The sequence below is a fragment of the Drosophila montana genome, unplaced genomic scaffold (assembly GCF_035044405.1).
Source record: "Drosophila montana isolate Dmon_TW-CO22-7 unplaced genomic scaffold, ASM3504440v1 contig_1761_1, whole genome shotgun sequence".
NCBI lineage: Eukaryota > Metazoa > Arthropoda > Insecta > Diptera > Drosophilidae > Drosophila > Drosophila montana.
In genome coordinates this window covers 334,623-353,467 of record NW_026996690.1, presented here as the reverse complement: position 1 = coordinate 353,467, position 18,845 = coordinate 334,623, and the positions used below count along the sequence as shown (strand labels likewise).

Genomic DNA, 18,845 nt, shown 5'->3' with positions numbered 1-18,845 from the left:
CACAACAGATTCTGGCCCAGTCCCAGTCCCAGTCCCAGTCTCAGCCCCAGTCCCAGTCCCAGTCCCATTCGGAGCCCCAGACGGGCATTGTGAATGGACAATTCGCCGACTTAGCGGACGCGTTAACAATTGTTCTGGCCATTCGTTTTTTGGCCCAAAACAAGTTCGGCATTTTGCTTGAAAAGACCGCCAGAAGTGGCCCAGACAGTCTTTGTAGGTGCACAGTGGGCGCCTAATGATAATTAGGTGTTCAAAAACATATTTAAAGAACGACGAACAATTAAGAAGTACTGCAATGGAAATAGAATAGTTAAATAATAAAAATCATTTTGGATTTTCCAAATAAAAAATAAAACGATTAGGAGGCTCTCGTCGGGAATTCCTGACTAGGGGATACCCTAAATCTCCCTCTACCAACACCAAATGCAGCTCGCGCTACGATGTAAAAAATGTAAAATATGGCTTGTATTATTTTTATTTTTCTTCTTGTGGCTATATATTTCACAAATGTATTCAGGCTATATATTTTGCTTTATAAAATATTGCCTTGTATTAGTTTATGAAGCTCTTAGAACCTAGCTCAATCATCGTTAAACCTAAATTTGGAAATAATTGCCCCAAATTTTAGGCAACTTTCAGCCTTTTAGACATTTTATTTTTCTGGTTCTAGATTAAACAAGAAATGTATATTATATTGTTCTGTGCTTTATGTGTAGTTCTTATGACGGAAGCAGCATAATTGAATAAATTGAAATGTATAGTAAACTGAACGAATGAAAACTCGTGCCTAAAGAGGTTTTTAATTTTTGACAGCAATTTTTGCAATGTTGCCCACTGTGCGCAATTGTGTGCCGCACCGTTTCGCAGTGCCTCGCAGCTGAGCGTGCGATTGTGCCACAGATAAAGGCACTTGCGCATTACAACTGCTCGAGCAGAGCGGCCGCATCCACGTTCACATCCAGCAGCTCACCAGCCGGACCAGACAACTACAACTACAACTAAAACAACAACAACAACTGCAACAACAAGATGAGGAAAAAGTGCAACAGAATTAACAATTCATTTTATTGTTAAATATGCCCTGGCTCAGGCTGGAGCAGGCGGTTCTAAGCACCAAGTGCGCTTTGGCCAGGCTAACAAGGCTTGTCTGCATCTGCATCTGTGCCTCCTGCCACATGCCACATGCCCCCGGCCATAATGTTGGCCAGGGTGCAGCCTCAGTCGCTGGGCTCATAGTTAATAATGCGATAATTTCATTTTCATTCAAAGCAAATCGAATGGACTCAAACGCAGCGTTGGCTACCGGATTACGAGGCAGCAACTGCTGTGGCAGCGCTGGGTTTGCTGTTGGCGTGTTGCAGCAACATGTTGCAGCGTGGCCGCGACTGATGCATGCGCAAAATTTAAATTATGTTGTTTTGTCGCATGTTTTTCGCTTCTCATTGCCTTTTGGCCGCGCTTTGTCGTCGTCTCCGTTCGCAACGTTGTTGTTTAAGGGCTTAAAACATTATCAATGAATAAATGAAAATGTCTTTTGGCGAGGGAAAATTGTCGTGCTGTTGTTGTTGCTGCTGCTGCTGCTGTTGCTGCTGACATGCAACTGCAACAACTCTTAACGTCTTCTTTTGGCCAGGCCAGTGCTTTAAGCCGCTGTTTTATGTCACAGTCAACTGTCATTTGTACATTGAAAGCGCGGCTCGTTCCGCAAGCCACAGAGCGTGGCTCCAAGCATGAGCAGTGGAGAGGGAGGGCAGGTTGGGGCAGCTGGGAGCAATGTTGTGCTGCCCGGCGATATGTTCAATTTGCATAAAATCACAGGAAGCACTTAGGATTAATAGGCCGCTCTGTTTGCCAATAAGCAAGTGGCTGCTCGCTCTGTGGTGCGGCCAAGTGGTTAAGCAGCCTCACGTGTTGGCGGGGCATGGGTTAAACATGTGTTGCCGAAACCGAATTATCGACGGCAATTTGATCAATTTGCTTACCTTTTGTGATGCTCTTGGTAATCCATAAATTCCGCTCAAGCGGCTAATCCAATTTGCTAGTGATAGATAATCCAAAAATTCAGCTGCAACGAGTCGAAAAACAAATGTGCTTTCTTACTATTTTTAGTGTAAATTTGAATTTCCCTAACTAAGAACAGAACCAAAAATCTTGCGCATGCACCAAATAATTCAAATGTCCCTCTAGCGGCAGCGGGCAGCAACTGTGCAGCTGCCTATCATCTGTGAGTCATCTGTGCTAGCTGTGCTTGTTTCTTATGCGTAATCAGTTTGATGAAATGGAATATAATATTAATATATAACAATTTAATAAAAACAATTGATTTATGATTTGTTTAATCTTAAGAATTAGGCCAGTTATTTGGTCTTGAGTGTGATATACTTGGAATAAAACTAGTTGCTTTTAACTAATCGACTATGACTGTTTCCTATACTAATAATCCCAATAATGATAATAATTATAATAATATACATATTTCATTTATTTTGGCTGAGGGGGAACATACCTTCTGCAATTAATTACCAATATCTCATCGAAAAGCATTAAAAGTACGAAAAAAAAACAAAATTATTTGCTATAAATAGTAAAAATAAAATGAAATCTCTTTAGGTCGGTTTAAGAAACAGGCACAGTTCATGCAGGCATTTCTCTTTTGGATATTGTGTTTGTTAACAGCCATTTGGCGTATCTCATTCGGGGCTAAAGCATTCACGATCATTTGCAATTAACAGCCCCCAAAAGCGATGGCAATGATTGTGCCTGGCAGCCGGGGGCCATTGTTAGGGCATAAGTTCGAGTTCTGTGTCTAAACCAAGTGCATACATGTGTCACTCGACGGCAGCGGCTGTCGCTTTCATATTCCTCGATGCGCGACGCTGTGGCAAGCACTTCGCACTTTCAAGGCAAAGGAAAACCTTTGAATTTGGCCAGCGATTGCATTGAAATCGCATTATTAACGCCTGCAGAGCTCGGAGCTTCACCAAATTGGCAGCAGCTCGGCGACGCGACACGGGTGTGAAAATAATCTGTTTAACGAGGGAGTCTTACAAAAGACCCACAGCCAGTGGCTCTGCCTGCCACATGCAGCAAAGTGGCGAAAGATGCCGCCTGCAGCAGCAGCAGCAGCAACTGGAGCCAGAGCCAACAACAAACGAGCAACAATAATGACATTTGGCGCAAATGAATGAGAAGCGCGCTCAAATTTTCTGCCAGGCGAGCCGCGCGGCTGCCCCAGCCACAAAAGGATATGACAGCAGCCAACCTGACAGTCGCAGTCGCAGTGGCAATGCCCCAGTCGGATATTGGCATTGGCAGCGGCCAGCTTTTGGAGCCACCGGGTCGTGTGGCTGGGCTCCATATGCGAGCTGGGCGCTGACATTAAAAGGTGGGAAAATGTCAGCAGCTCCCAGGAAGCAGTTTTTTGTGTTTCTCTGCCTTTTTTTTTGAGGTGGTCTTTAAATGGATATCGAAATAATTGCACAGATAACAACGGATCTGCGAATTGCTGTTGTTTCTTTGCGGCATTGCCCCACGTGAGAGACCCAATATGTTGATACAGATCTTTCACAGGATCACATTTGTAAACAAATCAAAACGGCCTTTGAACCGAACCAATTCGCACAACTCCCATTTATATTTATCATAGACCGAGCCCTAAAACGGATTAGTTGAATCATGTTTATACAAAAACGGTACGATCAATTTTTTGTTTTTCGAAAATAATTTTCTTTAAGCTTTGGACATTAAATATGAATAATTCATTAGCATCAATAAAAATATGAATGTACATTTTATTAATTTAATTTATATAAAGTTCCAAAAGAATCCGAAAATTTAAAGAAATTTGACGTGAAAACCTGAGCTCAGCCGAACCTTAAGGCAAGTCATTCAGAGAAATCAGAGAAAACGTTTCTTGGGCTTGCAAACTTAAATCACATTTTGCGATCAGATATAATTAATTTTACTGGATGCTGTTGCGTTTTCCGTATGTAAAAGGTTATTTAATTTAAGAATTTGATTCCTACTATATAGAAGTATCACCCCAATTTCCTTTATAGTTATTAATATTAAATATATACTCAATCACTTGAAGTCGCGGCTACAAATCCAAATAAAATTGTTGTGGTTCAGTGCACAGTTCGAACTAGCACCCTGCCTCCCGCCCCTGGTTCGATTCGTAAACCCGAATCCAGGCTTTGATTGATACCTTGGTTTGTCACACATAATTTAGACACATTCATGCAAGATGTGCGGTAAGTTTCATATATTCCCAAAATTGACAACTATGAAGAATGATTAGATAAGTGCAATGGCTCAGACTAGGTCTGCTTTGGGGCTGGGACTAGGTCTCTCTCAGAAGTTCTTCGTTTGAAACAAATAATTTAAAAAAAAAAATGCTCGATCCCAGGTTTGATTCATAACGCAACCTATTATTGGAATCTCGTCTTAAAACCGGGTCGAGGAATTGCTCTAGAGACCAACATCCAAATAGGCTGCTCAGGCATTAAGCATAGCCGAAAAAGAAAGTGAATCCATCGCGATCATGAATACCTATCGATCCCCATTAGAAATCCATGCGCGCTCAGCGTCAGACATGCTCCAGGGCACGTATTCGGCGAATACGAATACCCTTGGAGCCGGTGGGTTACGGCGGGCTTGGAGGGGTGTCGGTGTGTGGGTGTGTTGTTGGCCACCTAGGCGCAACAGTATCCAAAATCATATGCATATTCGCCAGCTTGTTGAATGCGCGAAAATATTTGCCCTGCTGCGTAATTGAGCGACGGGCTCTGGGAGTCTAATGCCTCGCATAGATGCCTAGCTGAGGGGCTGATGGATTGGCGTTGACAGATTTTGAAGCAGCTCACGCCCAACATCAAAACATCCATAAATATTTTGTCGTTTTCGCTGGCCCCCTGGCGAATTTATGGCACCCCAGTCGTAAAAAACCCGTAAAAAGCTTCAGCGTATTTGCGGCGCAGCGTCGTAAAATTAAAGGCGAAAATAGTTTTTGGGCGCTTAACTCGCAGCTATGTGCCCAAAATATCTAATTAATTGGCACTCCAACTTCTGGGTGGCCTCTCGGCGAGTCGCTTTTTGATTTATGCACAACGCGGCCAACGCGCTAATCAGAAGCAATTTGCATGCGCAGTCGCAGCCCGAGAGTATTTTTTTTTTGTTTTTTGCAGTGTATAAAAATAGCGAATCGATCAAGCTAATTTTTCGTTAATATTCGTTTTTTTATATTTATTTTTGATCCAGGTTCGACGCATTGCGATATGTGCGCACAGTTTGAGAGTCGCTGGCATAGTGGCGCGACTGAACGCTAGATGGCGTTTGGTGTATATCCATCTGGCGGCAGCTGGCGTACAAAGAAAAGTCTCGTATTATCCTGTGAAAGCTTTACAATGGACTGTAGAAGCTGAAGGATTTTTGGTCTGGGTGCGTGTCTCGGCTAAAAAGCTTTCAAGGATATTTTCGAGGGACACTAAAGCTCTGTTGATAAAGGATATTAATATTTAGTTCGGAAAATGACGTTTGGTGCATCATGGAGTCGCTAAACTGTGGAATTCAAGGTACACATATGTGTACAAAAAAGTCCTTTTGGGAAATTATCTTCAAAAAGTTCCATATGGAACAGGATAAGCAGTGAAGTAAGTGAAACGCCCTGTGATACACTTTAAAAGATTGTAACACGTACAATTCTGAAAATCATAAAATCAATAGTTTCTTAAGACAACATTTTCAAATATTCAAAAAAAATATATTGTACATGGTAGTTTTGTGATATGTACGGATTTTTTTATTTATAGTGAAGATTAGCTTTAAATCTAGTTTTTTAAGACTTTTGTAAGAGGTAAATTGTAAATTTGTAAATTGCGTTTATCTCAATAAATAATATAAATAAATAATTACGTGTTCTCGAAGCTAGAAAAATATAAATTTAACAGACTGTAAATTTGAAGAAATATAATTTATTATTATATTTTTAAGCTGACTGGCTTGAATTGCCCAACAATAAAAAAGGCATTAATATAAAAAGTGATCAGGTTGTCCGCACAGCTGTTTCAAAAACCTCTTAGTATGCAAGCCCTTGTCCCGATTTCGAAGTTATAAGAAGAAGGCACAGCTTACAACAGCTCACTTGAAACATTTTGTCAAAAAACTTTAGGAAATTGTTTTAGATGGACAAAAAATCTCGGCATCACGCAACTCAAACAATCGCCGCTTCACTGAGTCGCATATCATCTCAACATATCAACATGCAAGCGAATAATTTTCTAGATGCTAAAACGAACAAAATACAAGCGTTTGCTGTTGTACGGGGACCACACAGACACATCAGCGATAAACTAAAATATAAAAAATAAACACAAGTAATGCCAAATGTGCGGAGTGAGACAATGAAAACAGAAACCAGCACAAAATGTAAGGCAATAAAAATGAACTTCCCTTTAATTTTATGGTCGCGCCGACACTTAATAAACAATAATCATCATCATCATCAACAACAGAGGCAGCCATTGGCAGTGGACGAGCTAGGGAAGCCAAGAGGGGGGGGGGCACTCGGAGTGGCAACCAAGTGCTACGCATCGCGAGCCGGTTGCCTCATTTGATTTAGCTATAGCTACAGCTGGATGTCGGAGTCCAAAGAGTTGTCCAACGAGATTTGCATTTTGATGGATTGCAGGCGGGTAGCCGAAAGATGTTTGCCTCGGACACGGAGCTACCTGTAAGTCATTTTAGTGACACTATCTGAAATGACTGTGGGCGTGGGGAAGGGGGTGTGGCAACTCGTGTACTTTTTAGCTGTGACTTGTGTGACTTGAATTTTAAAATTAACCTCTTGCTTGCGGGTTCTGTTTTGCAGCGCAGTAATTATTTTTGTCATTTTTGCAAAAAAATAAAAAACAAACAAAAGAAAAAAACAAAATAAAAATAAAACCCAAAAAATATACATTTTTGTAGCTTCGCCTTTGGCTGCCAAACTGAGTTATTGTACAAATTAAAATGAACGTTGTGTCGGGCAGGTCGCCGCCGCGGTCACAGCTTTTGTTGTTGCCCCAACCCCTCCCTCTGGGCAAGCCCAAAGTCAAACCTAGAGCAGCGGGCATCACACATCACACGTCAAACTTGACTTCAATTTTTTCTAGCTTGTCGGACATGATGTGACTATGAGCTCGAAGCGAACAAAGCCATGCCATGCCATGAATCTCGTCGTGTCCAGCCACGGCGTGTGATCGCGATAAGAATTAGCGCTCCATACGCAGCGGCCGAGATGAAAAGCTTTGCTCGTCTGCTCGTGGCCAACGAAATATTGGCTAAACGCTGTAGCTGATACCGAGTCCGGCTGTAACTGTAAGTGATTGCTCTACATGGCCAACACTGTTCACAATGGAAATTCACAAGCGCCGTGTGCCAGGGCCAGCCGCGTACTTGACGCTTGCAATGGACTCGAACCGATCCGATCCAAGCTGAGTTGGGGGTATTATCTTGCTGCTCATCTAATCTAAATTCATAAGTCGACGTACAAGACAATGGCGGCAATTCAGCGAATGCGTGCGTGAGTGATTGCCGTTATGCGGCTGGCCCAGGCCACAGCGTGGGCTGGCAACAGCTGACGGATGAACCATCAAAGTGTGACCATCTTGATTTATGCATCATTTTGTGTGACAGTATGCCGAAGAGGTCCGGGGTCTTCATCGACCTTAAGCTTACCCTTGATTATGTAGTGTTTGACACTAATGGAAAAAATGTTTGTCAATATTACACTACCAAAGTTAAGGACTTCAAGATATCCCGCCAAAAAAAAGGCAAAATATTTATAAATTATAAAAACTTTGTAAAATAGCAGAACTTGCATTTAGTTATAGGAGATTCAAGTCTATCGAAATTATGGGTTATCGATTACTCACACTTAATCTGACAGGTTATTATAACTTGTCATAATAATATCTCTTCAAATACTCTTTATATATTAGTAATATAGATTGCATAAAATAAATTTCTAATGATAAATTTATTATTATATCTCTAAACATAACACTGTTTGTCCTGACTGACTGACTGACTGACTGATTGGTGATCAACGCACAGCCCAAACCGTATGAGCTAGGAAGCTAGAATTTTCACTGTAGTTACCTTATGTGATGTAGGTGCACGTTAAGACGGGGTTTCGGGAAATTCCACCCGCAAGTTTGGAAAAATCGCGAACAACGTTTGTATGTATCTTTTTTGTTTACCATCCGATCGGCCTCAAGCTCATTTTCAAAGATCTATGTTCAAATTCATTTGAGGGGTGTTTCGCACTTTTTGGAAAATGCAACCCTCCTTGGTGGAAATGGGGGTCGAAGATTTGGTGGATGACGTTTTGTGTTCAAATTTATTTCCAAAGATCTATAAGAACAATTATTTGCGACGTGTTTCACATTTTTCGCAAAGTCTAAACTCCTTCGGTGGAAAATTCATTTCAAAGATTTTCTTTGGTGAATTTTACGTTTTGTCCTATTTGCATAAAAGTTGTTTGATTCCCGTCCGACCAGTTGCAAAATCATTTTCAAAGCTTTTTGAAAACACTGATTTTAAAACATACGTGCCACGGGCAAGGCCGGGTTATACCCGCTAGTATAAATAGTGTTAAACTATTATAAATTGAATTGGAAAAAATTATAAATTGTAATAAAACAGAAATACTTTGTTCAGGACAAGCTCTGTTTAAGCCTCTTATAAAAGCAAGCGCTTTGGTGGGGCTATTTCCCAAAATACTGTTTGGGGACAATATTGCAACCCGTAGATGTTGAGATGTTTGTCTGAAGATTGCAGCGCATTAACATGGAATGTGTCATAATATCTCCAGAGCCTCTTCACAAAATCTTTATAACTCAATATCAGATATATTCAATTTTTCTAGGTGCTATTAAGAGAAGGAGTAGAATTTCCGGTGTTATAAGAGATAAGGAACCTTTCGACTTGCTTTAATCTACAATGTCGGGCCAGTGTTTGTTTCGTTTCTTTTCCCAGCTCCTGAGTCGCTCTATTGAGATGCCACAGAAAGGCGCAGGGACTATTAATGTTCTACTGCACGCTTGTTATTGTATTCATCAAGTGTAAAGCACGCAGAATTTATCTACCACGAGCATTTGCTCTTATATGAGGACAAATCGCTTAAGAATTTGTCTTTAATTTATTTTCATTCAATCAATCATGTTCATCATGAAGAACAGACATTTTTAATTTGTTTTAAGCTGTGATCGCTTAAGCTTTCTTTAAGCTGAAGTTAAGTGGTTTAACAGCCCGATAAAGCTAGTATCTTATTTATATTAACCATATATTGATGAGAATGTTATATATTAAATTTGATTAAAATCTTCTCTTAAATTTATCTAAGTACAAAAATGTAAGTAGCATTTAAAGCTTGAAGCTTTTCATTCGAAATAATCTTAAATTTATTTATAGGCTGCGCTCAGCTCGACCATTTTCCGTTTCTACTCAGCTCCAATTGAGACTTGGAATTGCCATAAATTGCATGTGCGACATCTGTGCAAATGTCGCCGTGTCTGTGGGTTGCTCTTGGTATGAGTGCGCGCGTGTGTGTGTGTGTGTGTGTGTGTGGGCGTGTGTATGTGTGTGTGTGCTTGGTATGTTGTAGGTGTTGGAATTGGACTTCAGTTCAAACTGCTGAATGAAGTTAGTTCATTTAACTTCAAGTTATGACGCGCCAGAAATTTGCAGACAATGTCTGACAGACTTTCGAAATATGCCACAGTTGAACTCGGGGGCAGCAACGAAGACAACAACAACAACAATGTCGAACAAGTGCATGTGTGTGTGTGTGTGTGTGTAAATTTGCATGTAATTGTGAGCGCACTTGGTTTGAATTTTGAATGACCTTGGCATAGAGGAAATGGCAAAAAGCATTATTTAAACTTAACAAACCGACAACTGGGAACCCCTGGTACACACACACACACATACATGCAATATCCGTACATACATATACATGTGCGTGTGTGTGTGTGCTGAAGTTATGTACGGGCTAAGGGGTTGCCGCAGTTGAATGAGTGAATGAGGCTTGTTTCAAGCTGCTCTGCTCCCAATTTGCTGTACTCAATCAGAACACGGCAGCCCATTAGAGACTCAACGCTCCAGGGGTGTGTGTGTGCATATATATATAAATATATATATATATGTGTGTGTGTGTGTGTATCGCCTCTGCGTGTATTTTGCTAATTTACTAGACAGAAATACGCCTTTAACCCACCAAGCTCATTTATTATATAAAACAACAGCAACAACAACAAGAACAACGATGGAGCTGGAGACAAGCTGGAAACTGCTGCACAGGAGTTACGAGTCGTTGCAAGGACCTGGCCACAGCCGCAGGCATCATGCCCGTACCCAGCACACTCGTGCGCACAGTCGTTGTAGTCCTTGGAACTGAACCTGAACCCTTTTCAGCCAGCGACACGTGTGTGTCCTGTGTATCCTGTGGACCGGACTCCAGCGCCGCAGGGCAGCAGAGTGGAAAAATCGTGTTAATTTAAAGGCAGCAAAAACAGAGATTTTTGATGTAACCATTTATATGAGTTTATAATTACTGAAATTAGTTTTTCCGCTTTTGCGTTTCCTGTATTTCTTTTGCTGCCCTTTTCTGTGGTCTGAGCATTACATATATGAGTATACATCAGATACTTGGGGATATATGGGGCTTGACTGCAATATGAATCATAGTATTTTGGTTTGTGTGTTGCAACAGCGACAACTGCAAAGGCATTGGAAATATGTCTAAGAGTTTGATGAAAAATGTATTCAAATATATAAAAACTTTACGAAAATGTGTTTTGCTATAAGCTTAAACAATGGCCGAGTTGAAGATTAATGTAAAGTAGGATCATTTTTGAATTTCTCATAATTTTAATGATGATTGCGATTGAAGTTTAAAAGTTTGCAAATTTTTTTACAAAGTTCCAACTTGTTTTAAGTTCACACATTTTTGGAAAATTACCCTTTATTACAATATTCTACACATTTCTCAACAAATACTGAATGAACAAAACATATTAATCAAAACCCGAGCCCGAAGCATATTAAGAGATCAAATAAGTAGTATATTAAAACATGTATGTAAGTTTAAAACTGAATCACTTCATAAAAATATTATTATTATAAAATGACAAGCCAATATCCAAGCCATACGGCATGGAGTTGGTTCAAATTGTGAACCGAACCAACGATTACTTTTTGGGTTTGTAGCCCTGGCCAAATCCTACTCTGACTATTTCAAATTTATTTGTGCTCATCTAAAAACCGTGCCCAATTCAGAATCAAGTTTCCATATAACCAATTATCACGTCGCACGGCTGTTCGCTCTCATTTTGGTTTTACACAAATTTTATAAAATATTTAAATGCAATTAACAGAGCCTGGGCATTAAAATCAGAAGCGACAACAACAACAACAACAATTACAACAACGACGAGAGGCCAGAAAAAACTTTTGTCAAATCAACTTCCTTCCGTTCTGGTTGCACAAAATGAAAAATTTCATATAAAATTAACCCTGCTGGCTGGATTTTCAGCCCACCCCGTGGCAGCATGTGTAAAAATAACCCCAAAGAGGGGCAGACCGAAGGGGTGTGTAGGGGGTGAGGGATGGTGGCAGGCGTTGGCTCCGGACAGAGCCCGAGGCAGACAATGTGGCAACAAATTTGTATGTAAATGTATGCAAAAGTAATTAATCATAGTCGCACATGCACGCACACACACACACACACACACACACACACACGCAGCACGAGCAGGCAATGCGGACATTACACAGACGAAGGATACACAGGACACAGTCCATCTCTAGCTCTCGCTCTCTCTCTCTCTCTCTCTTGCACACTCTACCTCTGGGGCCAAGGTGCGAGTCAACTTGTTTAAAGGTTAACTTCATTTTTATGATATTACGAATGTCGGCATTGGCCTGAAAGCTGGGAATATTATAGATCTCGGCATAGGCTCCAGCTGATGAATTGGGGAACCATCCAGATGGCAGGTCCTTTGTGTCCGCTGCTGATTGCGGCAGGACTCAAGTGTTCCGAGACACGCACACACACACACACACACACACACATGTGTGCAGTCAGTCCCATATTGAAATACGATACCGCAGCAAACGTAGCGAAGGAAGCCCAAAACCGAAGGAAGACCAAATCCAAATTTGAATCCTTGGCAAAGAGACAACAACACGTGGCAGGGCGGCCATTTGCCCCTGCAGCGGGGTTGCTGGCGGCGATAAGGTTGGCGGCCATGATACCAACGCTTAGTGCCGCTCGGTGATAGCGTCCAACAGATGTGGTTAGGTGAGCAACGGCAAGGGGAGGATAAAGCAGAGCACGGCAGACCAGAGCAGAGCAGACAATGGCAACGGCTGCAGCGACGGCAACGGCGGTGGTGGAAAATGAGAAGCAAACGGCGATGCCCTCAACATGGCAAAGCAGAGAACACACACATACACACACACACACACACACATACATGAGTGTGGACTGAGAGAGCACATGCGAGTGTTGCAGTGGGGGGACGAAGAGTGAGGGGCACAACGGGCAGTGTCGGAGTGTTTCAGCTTTTTGGCTCGCTCATAAATCATCGCTGAGACGACACCATGTTAAATTGGAACTTTTCCCATACATAAATAGAATGAGCAAGAAAAAAAATAATACTTGTATATAGTATATCTTATATATTGTTATATGACAATGCGTGTATTGTTTTATAACTAGAGCTAGTGGTATTAGTGCAGATTTCGATAACACTCTCAGCTTTTTAATTAACTTGGCTCTAGATCCCCATGCGGCAATAGTACATCATCATATATGAGCCAAAAATATAACTATTTAATTTGATTTTCAGAACAAATATTTGTAGCTACTCTTGCTTGTGGTTAACTGAAATGTGTAAAAATTAGATAAAGCCCACTGGAAAGAGTTTACTTGGGCTTAAGTATCTTTAATGTCAGGCTTAACCGAGATATAGCATATATAACAAATTTACGGATTGGAAATCAACTATTTCTACCATCAGTAATAAACAATGTTAAATATTTAAAATTGTAATGTAAGCCAACAATATTAAAACCGACTTTTTTATGCTTCTCTCGGATAAATATATTTATATATATTTGCTTGTTCTATATAGAGTTAGCTTAATTTTAGAAACTTTAGCGACATTCATAATGAATTTACAGATTAGAAATCGATTATTTTTACCATAAGTAATAAATAATAAACATTTGAATGTGAAATAGTTATTTCAAAAATTATTTAATTAAAGCTTCTTTCGAAGAATATTTTTGTATATATGTGCACCTTTTAGAAAGATTTTTCTTAAGCTCTAGAATCTTAAAAAGGCTATTTCGGAATCAGAAATCGATTATTTCTACGCTAACTAATAAAAAATCAATGTAAATAATACGAAACACAAATTTGAACGTGAAATAAATACTTCAAAAAATATATATTTATATTATGCCGATTTGTGAAAGAAAATAATCTATTAAAAAGACTATTTGATGAGCTATTCAGTAAATATTTCGCCAACTCTGTCTTATATATATATATTTATCATAAACGCATATGTTTATAATATTTCTTATTTATTTACTCTACTAAAATCTCACTGATAATTAAATGCTGTTATTTCATAAATTAGAAACATTGTAAAATTTTTCCAAACAAAATTAAAATGTGTGCAACATTTGTATCTAAATGTAGCAACAGCTACAAAGTTCATTCAGATACAAATGCATATGCAAATGCAATTAGGTACATATGTACAGACAGAATGTGTGTATGTGTGTGTAGGCATGTCACACACATTATATACATATATATAGGAACTCTCTTTCGCTATCCCTCTCTCTGTCTCTGTCTTTCACGCGCTTGTTCGTGGCCAAAAAGCCATAATTTTCCAATTAAGCGAAAATGAGCGATTTATTTGCCATGAAATCAGTGAGAATCGCCGATAAAAATCTCTTCATTTTGCTTGCCACGGGACCAGGACCCGACTCGCTTGTTGTTGCTGTTTTTCGCTTTGGTTGCAGAAAGTGCAACGCGAAATGTTTGCCGCCGTTGCAATTATTTATTATGCGCATGGCAATGGCCAGCGAGTGTCTGTGGAGGTGTGTCAAGGGGCATGGGGCATGCGGCATGGGGCAACAACAACAGCAGCAGCTGCTGCCGCTGCTGCTGCTGCTGTGGGTGGATGTCTGTGTGTGCCTGAGTGTGTGCCAAGTGTGGGTGACTGTGTGTGCCACTTAACCCCCAGGCCAAGCGTCCGCATTCGCTGTGTCAACACGAGAGCAGCGACGCGCCGGGAATTCGCATACTGTGCCTTGGCCGGTGGCTGCATTGTTGTTGCCGCTGCTCCCGTTGCTGTTATTGTTGTTGCATTGTTTGCATTGTTTTTGTTTTTATATTTCGCATTTCTGTTTTTCCGCTGAGCTTTTGCTTTGCTTTTTTCAACAGCAGCAACAACAGCGATGTCAGCGACGGCAGCGGTTGCAACTTCAAGTGGAAAATTGCTGAATACACGCGCGGATGTTGTGTGCTATACCCAGTACTTAAGTTGACAGATAGGGCATGCATGTGCATGTGTGTAGCCAGGCAGAAACAATAAAGTGCATGTTTATCAAATGGCATCAGACTTTAAATTGATATCACAATTTTTGTAATCAATAAATTAAATATTCACCAATAAAGGAAAACTATCTTGAATTTGAGGGTATGTGCTTGTCGATCAATTTTCTTCAATTTGTAGTTGTTGTTGCTGGAATGCTTTACAATTCCCAGCGGAATTGTCAGCTGGACTTGTCCAGTTCAGTTGACAGCCCCTGCTGCGCTGACCAGTTTGTCAATAAGGGTTGCCACCCCCACAGAAAGCATTATCCGAGCAACTTCAATTACAACTTGAATTGCGTGTTGGCAAGGGTGGGCTCAACTATTTAACACCTGTTAGAGTAAAAGTGTTGCCATGTGCTAATTAAAAATGCAGGCGGCAACACGCCAGCAGCAACTGGAGGCAGTTGCATGTCTTGCGGCACATTGAAATCAGCGGCAAACAGCCCGTTTGTTGCAAGTCTTTTGTTGATCCCAGCGAGCTTTGCATATTTTGGCTGCCCAATTCAATTGTGAGCGTCAGCCATAGTCCAAGCTCAACGTGGCCAACACCAAAAAAACCAAACAATCGCCGTCGCCGTTGCCTTCTGTCTTGCCTCATTTATCAACACCTTTTCATTCGCCAGTGTGTGTGTGCGCGGCTGTGTGTGTGTGTAGGTAGCAACTTCCGCTGAGTTTGCTGTAGCTGTAACTGGAGGGGACGTGGGAGGGGGCACTACACAGGTGCCAAATACAATTTGTGTTGCATTTTTAATTTGTGGCGCCCGAGCAGGGACCTGGCTTCGACTCGTGTCTGGGCCTGCTGAATGGAAAATATGTTTCGTGAAGTTCAAGTTGGCCGTTAAGTGTTGAAATGTTTACGTTTACCCTCCGTCTGTGTGGATACATTTATATAGTTTCTCTTTAAATCGATGCTGCACAAATGACTTAATTTACGTTTGGGTTGTTTCGGAAGTGTTGACTGGGATATCATTGAGGGGATGAAAATAACATAAATATGAATTGCTGAAGCAATTTATTAAATCCGAGTATCAAATAAAGTTTTTTAAAGTAAAGCTAAGCACAGAGATATTACTGACAATTATGCAAATGCATTTGAGATGTGAAGAAAATTTGGAAATATATATATCTATATTTCCAATTTTTTCTTCTTATCTCAAATGCATTATATATTATATATATACATCTAGCGTCACAAGAATTTCTATATCCAATTTAACATTAATTCTCATTGATATTTTTTCGAAAGACTTTGAAGGGTATTACAAGTTACATTTAATTAAAGGAATTTAAAGTCTTAAAGCATGACTATTTTTAGTAAAACTAGTGCGGCATAAAATGACTAAATAATTTTTGAAAACCAGCTAAAAAAATTACCATATCTTAATCATATTAAATTCAGCAAAACAATTTTGAAAACCCCCAAAGTAAAGGTTTAATATTGATAAGCTTGACTAACTTTTAGCTAATTACATTTATGTGTTGGATGAAAACGAACATAAGATGTAATGAAAAGTACAATATTTTGAATATAATATATTCATAACATTAAAGCATTCAAGGAAAGCTATTTTGGACCTAAGCTAGACATTTTTGTGCACATAAAAAAGTGAAACGCTTTGCATTTAAATAGATTAAAACTATTATTTTTAAGTTATCAAACCATATACAGAACTGTAATTCGAATAATATTTATCTAATTAATTGTATGTATCTTTTACTTGTGCGATATCTGTGCAAATATACCAAAGGTAACCTCTCTCTCTCTCCCTTTCTTCCTCTCTCTCTCTCCCTCCCTCTGATTCCTTATGACCATCCTATATGCGCGTCTCATCTGCAGAATGGAGTGCATTTGCATTGGCGCCAGTTGCTATGGTATATGGACTCGGACTGTCGATGTTTCGTGCACGCACTCTCAAAAAAGAAAAAAAATGCAAACAGAAGCAGATGCAGAATCAGAGCCAGGACCAGGCAAATGCGGGCCAGGGCCATAAATTAAACGCATTTTCCGTGTGCCCAGCCACAGTCTAGGCTGGGGCGTTCGGCCGCGGAGACAGTAGCTGCCGGCACAGCCCCCGTGACCCGGCCCGAATGTCCATGTATTTAATTTTATTTCTGTTAATTTGACCAGGCCATGCGCAAACGCGGGCCGGGATCGGGTTAAAAATACGCAGCATATGAGGAAATGCACACGAATTTATGAAAAATTAATTTTGAAATCGTTAATTGAGTGTTTATTGCGACTGGGCTCACAGAGCGCAACGCCGGCGCCCCCAAAACTGAATGCGAATATGAATATGAAAATAATGCGAATAAATGTGAAAGCACATTAAATGTGCGCAAGATTTATGTGCAGCAGCCAAATTGCATATGCAAAAGTTGCATGCCACAAATAATTATACCATATAAAACGCCGGACTATCCCCCAAAATGAAATCTGAGGAAAAGCACTTCAATTGCAATTCAAATGTGAACGCGGCAAATGTCAGTCAAAGTCGGCAACAATTTGCATACGAGCTTAAATCATTTTGTCGAGCCTCTGACTGTTCAACTGAGTGTGAGTGTGAGTGTGAGTGCGAGTGAGTGTACGCGCATAACAAGACCAAACAATATTTCTCACATAAATTCACACTTTAACCAATTTGCATGCAATCTGCGGGGGTGCAACTAACGCAAGCAGCGCCACCCTCCAGTCGAAGCCACCCCCTTAACCCATTGCGCTGACTGCGCTGCGCAGACAGCGACGCAGTGCAACGCCCCCATCGCCATTGTCAGCCCCTGACCCCGTTCACCCCCCGAACAGAACGGGTCGCGCTGTGGATACGGGCTGGCGGGAGGTTTTTGCTTCTGCTGCATTCACTGCGACGGCAGCGCGAACTTTTGCATATTTAAACGTTGCCTGCAAAGTGTGCGAGTGAGTGAATGAGTTTGAATGAACTCACCATGACTAAAATTCAAAAGCTGCCCGAGCGCCCACCCCTCCACTCCGCACCACCCCGCTGGCCATTCAGCGGCGACAAGCGAATGCATTTCAACGCGACAGTAAAAGCAAGAGACCACCAAAATGTGAAACAAATGAACAATTCAAATACAATATACGATTGTGCGAGTACGTGAGTACGTGAGTACTCAGACATCCTAACATAAGCACAGTGGGTAAAAAATGCAATTTATGAACACAAACAAGACGTATATCAAATTTTCAGAAATTAAATTGGAATAAATATTCCCCTGAGTTCCTTTAAATATGCACAACATAATAGAATTGTAAGTACGATCGGATTCTGAAATTTTGCTCTACCAGAGAGATGGCTTATTTAGAAAGTCTTAAATGCGTACGAGGGACTTGGTTATTTGGTATTGATTGCAATGCATTCGATATTTAAATAACTGTTCTTAATGGAAGCAGAAATTGTAATATAAATATATCTCTTGTCACATTTTTATCTCGCTTTTCTATATATTTTTCCAACTTTTTCGTTAAAAAGCCTTTTCAAGCCGTAGTAAATATTCTATTTCCAAGTTTGAATATTGCTTTGATTTCATATACTATTTTATGTGACTTTTATTTAAATATTCCGAATTTCAGCTTTTAAATTCAATTTTATTTAGAAAGTCTAAAATGCGTACAAGGGATTTCGTAATTTATAATCGAAAATAGTACATTACGTATTTTAATACGAAATTATAGAAATTATTATAGAACATCACTTGTCACTTGTTTACAGAACATTTATATTGCCACATATTTATATATTTTTTCTATATATTTTTCTAAACGTCTTGTTTCCCTTTATTAAATATTGCTTTCATTTCCTACATTATTTTACTTGGCTTTTATTTTATTATTTTGAGTTTCGGCTTTTAAATTAAATTTTATTTCATTTCATTTGTTATTTGTTCATTTCTTGCCCCACCGTGCATGTCTTTTGTACACATTTGCCAGTGCCAGTAAATTCTCAACGAGCGCCTGTTTGGACTTTAATTTCACTGCCCCTAACGAGCATTTGACCAACTGTGCAACCTACTAACCAAGCTAACAAATACACTTTGTCCTTTGCCTTTGCCCTTTGCAAACCCTTTTCTAGCCCTTGGCGTGCCACCCTTAGGATCCAAGCAGTGAAGCGTCTCGTAACGGACTTAAATCAAAAGGTGACTAAATGAGAATTTCCTTTTTAAATTAATAAAC

General features: G+C 40.2%; 1 protein-coding gene across 2 annotated transcripts in view; it reads right to left on the bottom strand.

Moving 5' to 3' along the window:
- The window catches only part of Antp (Antennapedia), a 129,030-nt gene that overhangs the window by 90,926 nt on the left and 19,259 nt on the right, over positions 1-18,845 (bottom strand). For both annotated transcript variants that reach the window (XM_064700410.1, XM_064700413.1), the window contains exon 2: positions 1,983-2,065. The gene's annotated coding sequence lies outside the window, so the exon portion shown is untranslated. The remainder of the gene's footprint in view (positions 1-1,982; positions 2,066-18,845) is intronic.